Source organism: Sciurus vulgaris (genome assembly GCF_902686455.1).
Source record: "Sciurus vulgaris genome assembly, chromosome: 15".
In the NCBI taxonomy this organism is placed as follows: domain Eukaryota; kingdom Metazoa; phylum Chordata; class Mammalia; order Rodentia; family Sciuridae; genus Sciurus; species Sciurus vulgaris.
In genome coordinates this window covers 79591226-79599283 of record NC_136476.1, presented here as the reverse complement: position 1 = coordinate 79599283, position 8058 = coordinate 79591226, and the positions used below count along the sequence as shown (strand labels likewise).

Sequence of the window (8058 nt, the reverse complement as noted above, 5' to 3'; positions counted from 1 at the left end):
CCCAAACTGCCACCCGACCCCTCTCTCTGTCGCCCTCTGGATGAAATCTAGGCACAGGGCCCTGCACCATGTGGCCCTGGACTCCCTGCACCCCTACTAGCCAAATGGAACCTTTTCCATTTCTTCGTTTGGCCTTGATCTTGCCTCTCTGCTTGCAACTCCAGAAATCTCACTGCAATCCAAGGCAGCTCATTCTACTGACAGTTCTTAGCAAACTTTCCTTTCCTCCTGCTGGGAAGTCCTTCTGGTGGTCTAATCTTACAGTGTCTTGCTGCAGCAGATGTCTGCTCCAAGCTGACCTCTAAACTGGAGAGAGGAATGTTGTTTGCATGCACAGGAGTTCCTGGTAAGGACCTGGACCCAAAAATCCAGATCATCTCAAAGACACTACAACACAAAGCATCCCCTTTTACCACTGCCCTCAGCTCCAGCCTAGGGAAAATCCCCTTGCTTAAGGGGCTTTCCTGCAATGGGCCTCTGGTGTCTGCCAAGGCATCCCGGATTGGCCCAATTCAGTAACCATGGACTCAGCCCGTGCTGGCCCTGGACTCTGAGTTAGAGACAGCACTATGGAGGGTTCCAGGACGTCTAAAGCGATGGGTGAGGGTGTGCAAGGGAGGAAGCCGACTTCGGCTGTTTCCAACTCAGAGGCGCCAGTACCCCTTGGGTCCCCGGGCCCAGAGAGGGGACTAAAGCCTGGGAGGTCCCTAGTCCACCTATTCCCCCCGCCTCGCGCTCGAGTCTTATTCTCTCCAGGGCGGGGTGCTCATGGGTTTCCGCGCCCCCTCATTCACCTTTAACCCCCACCTCTCCTGCACCAGGACCCCCTCCGCCCGCGGGACGCCCCTCTCCCCTCCAGGTCCAGGTCCCCCGCCTCGGGATCCGGTTCGAGCCGGGCGGCGTGAGCTCCGCACGTGGTTTCCTCCGGGGCCTGAACGCGGGCAGCGGCAGCGCCCCCCGGCGAGGCTTTTAAGGGCCGCTTCTCCGGGCTTCGCAGCGATCCCCGTGGGGCCGAATACGGGGACCCCAGCCCCGGGGTCTCCGGACACCCACACCCTGGCGTAGACCCGGAGTCGGCGGTCAGCGGGGCGCCGGGTCCCCACTCCAGTCCCCGTCCCGCCCCCGGTGCGGGTCCCGCGGCCGCCACGCGCCACCTCGTGGCCAAACCAGGGAGTGTCGGGCGCCGGCCGCGGGGCGCGAAGGGTTCGCTCGCACCTGGAAACGCGGGCGCAGGTCAGGCGGGCAGATGGCCTCGCCCCTCGCGGGTCGCGACCCCGAGAAGCAGAGTGGGCGGGTCCCCGCCGCGTCCCCTGCCCGCGTCCGCGCCGCCTGCCCCGGATCTCACGGGGCGGGACTGGAACTCGGGCCGGCCTGGCTCGACCCTGTCCCGCCCAGTCCGGACTCTAGGTTATTTGCTGCCACCTGCGGGCGGGGGGCGCCCCTGCGGGGCGTCGCTGCGCCAGCCCGCGTCTGCCCTGCGCCGGGGGCGGGCTCGCCTGCGTCCGAGTCGCCCTTTCTGAACTCAGTCGCCCTCCCGTGAGGGGTGGCAGCAGGGCCCACCGAGGTTTGGAGAAGGGCCCGGCCTCGGCTGCTCCCCGCCACGGAGTCACCGGAGGCCCGGCAGCGCCTCCCTCCTCACAGCCTGGCTGGTGGTCCTGCTGTTCCCAGCCTCCGCCCATCCCGCCCCGCCACCCCCGAGGCTGGATCAAGCCCACTCCGGCCTCTGGCTCCGGCAGGAGGACGGAGGACGGAGGAAGGGCGGGGAGGAGGGAGGGAGGAGGGGCTGAGGTGAGATTCCGACTGCAGCTCCGGCGGCGGCGCCTGCGGGGGCTTCGGCTCCCAGGCTCCGTCTCACTGCTCCCTCGGTGGCCAAGCCTGGGCCACCTTCAGCAGAGCTTGCCACAGCCCCCTCCCCACCCTTGGAACTCTCCTGGATCCCCTCCTGCCTTCCAGCCTTTCACCCTCGCCCCCCAGGATGCAGGGTTGTCAGGCTCCCTGCGTGCGCGTGTCCAGGCCCAGACTCCAGTGGCCAGCCCTCCGCTGCCGCTGCGCCCCTCTCCTGAGCTTCCTACCCATGGTTCTTAACCTGGCCTCGGCTCCTGCTTGGTAACGAATCTCTTGTATCACCCCTTGTGACTCAGAAATGCAAAAAGACATACATATGAACATAACTTTCCAAAGGAAATGTCAGAGGGAGCAATAAGGCCACCGGTGAGAGCCCCAGACTCTAGTTCAAGTCCTGAGTGCTCTTCTTCCCAGGTGTGTGGCCTTGGGCAAGTCGTTTAACCTCTCTGAACCTCAGCTCACAAGTCAAACAGGGATTAAAAACACCACTTTACTGTGTAGAATTATTTTGAGGATTAAATGAGTAATTATTCATAAATCATTTATAACAGGGTCTGGCACATGTTAAACATGAGTGTTGGTTAAATTAATAAATAAGGAAAACAATTTAAGGTATGTATTTCAAATTAGAGATTCAAAGCCAGGTATGGTGGTGCCATGTAATTCCAGACACCAGGAGATCACAAGATCAAGGACCGCCTGGACAACTTGGCAAGACACTGTCTTAAAACAGAAATGATAAAGAGCTGGGGTGTGGTCCAGGGGTAGAGCGCCCTGGCTCAATCCCCAGTATTGAAAAAAATCTGAATCCGCTTGTCATGACGCTGGAGGACACGGGGACACTGTGCCTAGACAGAGAAAGCAGCTCAGAACTGCAGACGCAGGCCAAAGCCGTGTCCCGTTGGCGGCTCCAGCCTACAAATGGTAGCAGGTATGTCATTTTCTGAAATTGACGACTCAGTGAGGCCCTGGATATGATGAGCATTGATCTTCTTTCGATTTGTGTGGCAGCCGTATTTCTGGCAACTTCAGTGCATGTTAACAACTGTGTAAATGCTGCCTATTCTATGCCAGTCTGGGCAGCGACCGTGACAAACACGTGTTTCCGTCTGTATCAGTGTAGGACAGGAAATCCAAGTGGCAGGTGGGACCGCTCTTCAAGGTGTGCACTGTCCTACACATCCCAGGGCATCGGGCGTCGGGGGGCCCACCCGCTAACTGCCACGGGTGCCCCCGGTTGTCATGATCCTTGAGAACACCCACAAATTCCCCAAACAGAACTCCAGTGCAGAGGGGCTTTGCCAAACTCTGAATTGGGTCTCTTGCCTGTTGCCTGAGGTACCCTCAGACCAGGTCCCAATCCCTGAGTTCACTGCCCAAAGTCCTCCAGAAGCCAGCCTCCTGCTTGCCTCCTCACAAACAGAACCATACCAGCAGCCCCTTCAGCGCCCTCAAGTCCGCCCTGCAGGCCTCGAGCTCCCCTCCCCCCACACTGAACATGCGCACTCTTCAGGTGACTTTTGGGGACTACACCGAATAGTCCTTGCTGATCTGTTAAGACTCAGTTCTGGTGGTTGTGGTCTCCCCAGAAAAGAGCTCTCTGGTCCCCACCCCACCCTTTCTTCCCTTCCCTCAAAGACCCCAGCACTGACTCCAGTCCTTGTCACCAGCATGATCATCTGTACTTACCCTAAGTCAGGGTACAAATGAGAATCACTGAGCCCTTGTCCTTGGGAAGCTCAGGTCAATCGGAAGATTCTGACACACGAACCAGGAAGGTGCTGGCCCAGAGCCTGGTGGGAGCCTCAGGGACAGGGATACCAGCCGCCAGAGGGCAATTTCCCAGGGGAGCTGGGACCCCGGAGTGTGAATAGGAGATTTCCAGGTGGAGAAGAGGCAGAGGGCACACCTGGCTGAACCCCAGGGATGGGCAAAGGTCCAAGGTGAGACCCAGGGGCTTTGGGCAGCTCAGGGTTGCCTGCAGGCAGAGTGATTAAACAGGCTGGTGGCCGCAGGGGACAGTTGGTGCAGAGCTTGTAAGGTTCCAAGGAGGTTAAAGAAGGGGAGTGACGTGGCAGGTTTGCCCGTGGCAGAGTTCCCTTTGGGAGGGGTGTGGAAGATGGATGCCGAGAGCAGAACAGAAGTAATCCGGGAAAAAGTCCGAATGAGCAGGGCGAGAGCAGGGGCGGGGAGTGGAGCCGCGGAAATGAGAACATGGGATCTGCTGAGGCTGCAAAGTTGGAGGCGGTCAGAGCATGGCCCGGATCTCAGCTTGTGACCCCTCAGTGACAAGGGGAACGGGCTGGCAAGATGGCTTGGGGAAGGCCACCAGGGTCTACCCCACCCGATCCACCCCAACAGGACAACCTGCAGGCTCCTCTGGGGACACTAGAGGGAGCTCCAGGACAGGACCAGGCTGCACTCTGCCTCAGTCACACCCCCACCCCTCCCTGAGGAGAACGGGACCCACCCCATGCTCAGACACAGGCTCTGGGGTCCTGCCAGGGCCTGGTTGACATCCAGTGGCTTCACGGTCTCAGGGCCACCTCACCCTCCACCACCAGATATGCAGGTGGGGAGGGGTCTTAGGGTGTGGACAGGTGGGGCAGAGGTAGAGGCCTGCAGGGGAGAAGTGCTATAGCTTGTCCCAGGGAGTGGGGGGTGACTCCCAAGGTGACATCACTGTCAGGCAGAGCTGATTCCAGCCAGAACTGCTGCCCCAGCTTGGGAAGGAACGGACAGAATGGGCTCTCCAACTGGAGGAATGTCAAGGGCCTTCCTGATCCTTCCCAAGAAACCTAGGTGAGGGGAGTCTCCTATGGGCCACCTCCACATACCCTGGGAGCCCCTGCCAGGAATGTTCTAGGTCTGGGAATGGTGGTGTTTTGGGGAGTGGGGCAGAGCATGAAGGGCTGCTGGGTTTGAATGGTGCTCTGTATCTTCTGGTGCACCAGTCCAGCGGGGCCGGGCCCTTGCAGGGAGGAGCTGGGGTTCAGCTCAGCCTCTGGTCCAAGTCAAAGCGAGCCGTCTTGGATTGGGACTTCAGCTGGAGCTGCAGCCAGGGCTGTCTGAGCCCAGGATCACGTATCAGTCTCTCCCCAGGATGAGGGTTCAGGCTGCTGTCCTGCCTGAACTGAGCCCAGCTCCTTGTGAAGGTGCTCCTGACGTCTCCCTGGCCTCCCTGGCCCTCCCCGCGGGAGTCAGGTCTTCACTGCTGCAGAGCGAAGGCCATGCATTCACGCATTCACTCACCTGGTGTGCATTAAACCCCCGTGGCGGTGGCGGGCAGCACAGAGGTGCTGGAGAACCCGCTTCCCCACGGTCCCAAGCTCAGTCCAGACGGGAAGCAGACCTTGAGCAGGGAACTGCACTGAATCCAGAGCTTCTCAGGGGGCAGGATGGAGAGTTAGCCAGAGGAAAGCAGCCATGGGTGCAGGGGAGGGGCAGCATTCCAGGCAGAGGTTGGGTCCCTGGGCCAGGGAGGGAGGGGGAGCTTGGCTAGCAGCACCCACAGTGCAGTGCCACTGAGCCCAGAGCTGCGAGGTGGCCCAGAGGCAGCTGGAGAGAAGAGGGACCATTTTGGGGTCCAGATGCCAACGGGGAGCATGTGAGCTTCGCACGGCCTCCCGTGGGTCGCGGGGCGATTCGGCAGTCCTGAAGGATCACTCCAGCAGAAGAGAGGAGTGGCAGGAGACCAATTTTTTTGGAAAAGTGATTGAAGTCTCTGCCTGAGTCTAAATGGCACACTCTTTTAAAATTTTATGAAAACAAAAAATGAGTAACAAATGGAGACGCCGAAATAGGAAACCCTTTCCTATGAAATCAGATGGGAAGAGCAGGCCAGGCCCCGTTTATGCCAGCCGGATCTTAATAACCTGGAAACAAGACACACCAGAAGGCCCAGCAGAGCTCGCTGAAAGCCGACCCCCCAGTTAACCTGAGCACCCCAAGTCTGAGGCCCCCACTGCCCAGGAGGAAAACTGAGGCTCAGAGAGTGACAGGAACTGACCCAGAGGTCACATGGCAGGACTGGAATTAGAGAAAAGACTCCTGACTGCCCCGCTTGGCCTGTGGGCACAGTCCCTACATGTCCACCACCGCAGATGTGCCAGGCTAGCGCCCCAGGGCCCAGGAGGAGCCAGGTGGGTTCCTCGCATGCACCCGGGCCGCTCAGAGGGGCCAGCTGCCACTCCGTCCTCAGCCCACAGGAGTGTGTGCGTGTGTCTGCGTTTTGCTGAGAAGGGATGTGGAGGGACGCGGAGGGACGTGGAGGGACGCGGAGGGACGTTGTCCAGATGGAGGCCAGGGCTCATCGGCTTTGTGCTTCTTGGCGACCGCCTGCTTCCAGTCATCTGCTGTCTAAGAAGGACCTTTTGTGAATCAGACAAAACAAGACTCAGCCTCTGCCCTCTGGAGTGCAGTCGGTTGGGGAGCTGTCACTGTACACATGTGAGCGTGGCTGGGAGGCCTCAGAGAGGCATCTTCCTTTCTGGTCGTGGGATGTTGAGTGATTCCTGTCCTTCTCTGAGCCTCAGTTTCCTCATCTGGAAAGAGGGACCGTTCTCTCCCAACCACCTGTTGGGTTTGCTTTTGGATTGCATACCATGCTGGATGTGCAAGATTTTAGAAGGAAAAGGGAGCATGTGAGTAAGATCAGAGTCAGGGGTCAGTGGCCCTGGACACATGGACATCCAGGTACCGGAGTATGGATAAGTTCACAGACCTCGTCGGACAGGCCTGGCTGGGTTCAAATTCCTTCTGTGCCAGGACTAACTGTGGAGCTGAGCAGACCTTTGAAGCTCTCTGGGCTTCTATCTTCGGATCTGTAATCGGGTTATAAAAATAATGCACATTACACGGGTTGTGCCGTAGGATAGTGTATGGGCCTGCCAAAAAGTACGTGCTCCGTTCAGTCAGTTCCCACTATTATTTCTAAGTTTTCAGTTATTCATTCAATGAACACTTACTGAATATTTACTATGAGCCAGGCGCAATGCTAGGTGCTCTCCAAATTCTCTCAGTCCTTCTAATGACTCCATTATTATCCCCATTTTACAACCAAGGAAACTGAGGCACAGTGAGATCCAGTCACTTATGCAAGGTCACACAGCTTGTAGGAGGCAGGGCTGAAGTTGGAACCCAGGTTTCTTGGCCTCTTTAAATCCAGCTTTGAGACATGTGCTTCCCTTTTATAGTTCAAAGTCCTCCACCTCTCCCCAGCAGCAGCCCCTGTTAAATAAATCATCCAGTAACGGTTTCTAATTCCCAGACTTGGTTGCAAATGAATTATTCACATTGTAAGGCCTGCAAACCGCAAGCTGGGGCTCATTACCCAAGAAGGGCTGCCTGCCCACAAGATGCCGCTCGCTCCCCTGGGCATGGGTCCTGGCGGGCCAGTCAGAAGTTGCCAGAGCTGGCGGGCACCAGGGCCCAATGCCTGAGCCCTGCTCTGGGAACTGGGAGGAGGGATTTTCCTTCCCCTTTCCCAGCCTTTGCTTTCTAATAAGCTCCCAGTCCTGGATTGAGGGAAGACCTGGGTTCTAATCCCAGCTCTGCCCTGAGCAGCTGCGTGACCTTAGGCAGGTGGCTTACCCTCTCTGAGTCTCTGAGGGAAGCTAAGCCTACCCTGTAGGGCACAGTTGCACTGCTGACTCTGCTGGTGCCTCGTAGCGTTGTGTCCTCCTGCCAGGGGCAACCCTTGGCCAGTGACTGACCAGTGTCGGGCACTGCCAAAGCTGGGCTTCCTTGCCTCAGCCAGAACAATTCTGAAGGACTAACAATTCCCAGGATCCCCAAAGGGGCCTCCATTGCAAGCTCACTGCAGGTCAGCTTCTCCTGCATCTTCTGCTCCTTCCCAGTGGATCTGCAGAGGGCACACCCCAGTAAGCCTGCCTGCATGTAATCCTCCAGCTCAGAGTGTTTCCAGGAACCACCTGAGATTCTTGTCACAGACAGCGCCGTCCTGGCACTAAATGAGACCCGATCCAAGTCACCAACAGATTCCTAACTCCTAGGCAGACTGAGACTAGTTTCTGGCACAGTTCAACTGAGATCCTAGTCTCAGGTTGAGCCCTGATGTAAGTCACAGGCTGTATCCAGACTCTAAATAAGCCCTGATCTTGACCCCAGACTGATCCCCAGTCCTGTCCAAGTCCTGCTCCTGATCAGATTGAGCCCAGGGTTTCATGGAAATGAGGGGACCAGTTTAGACAG

The 8058-nt window shown here is 58.0% G+C and overlaps 1 long non-coding RNA gene across 1 annotated transcript in view; it reads right to left on the bottom strand.

Annotated features, from left to right (window-relative positions):
* The window catches only part of LOC306645778, a 548414-nt gene that overhangs the window by 476293 nt on the left and 64063 nt on the right, over window positions 1–8058 (bottom strand). The gene's annotated exons all lie outside the window — the stretch shown is intronic.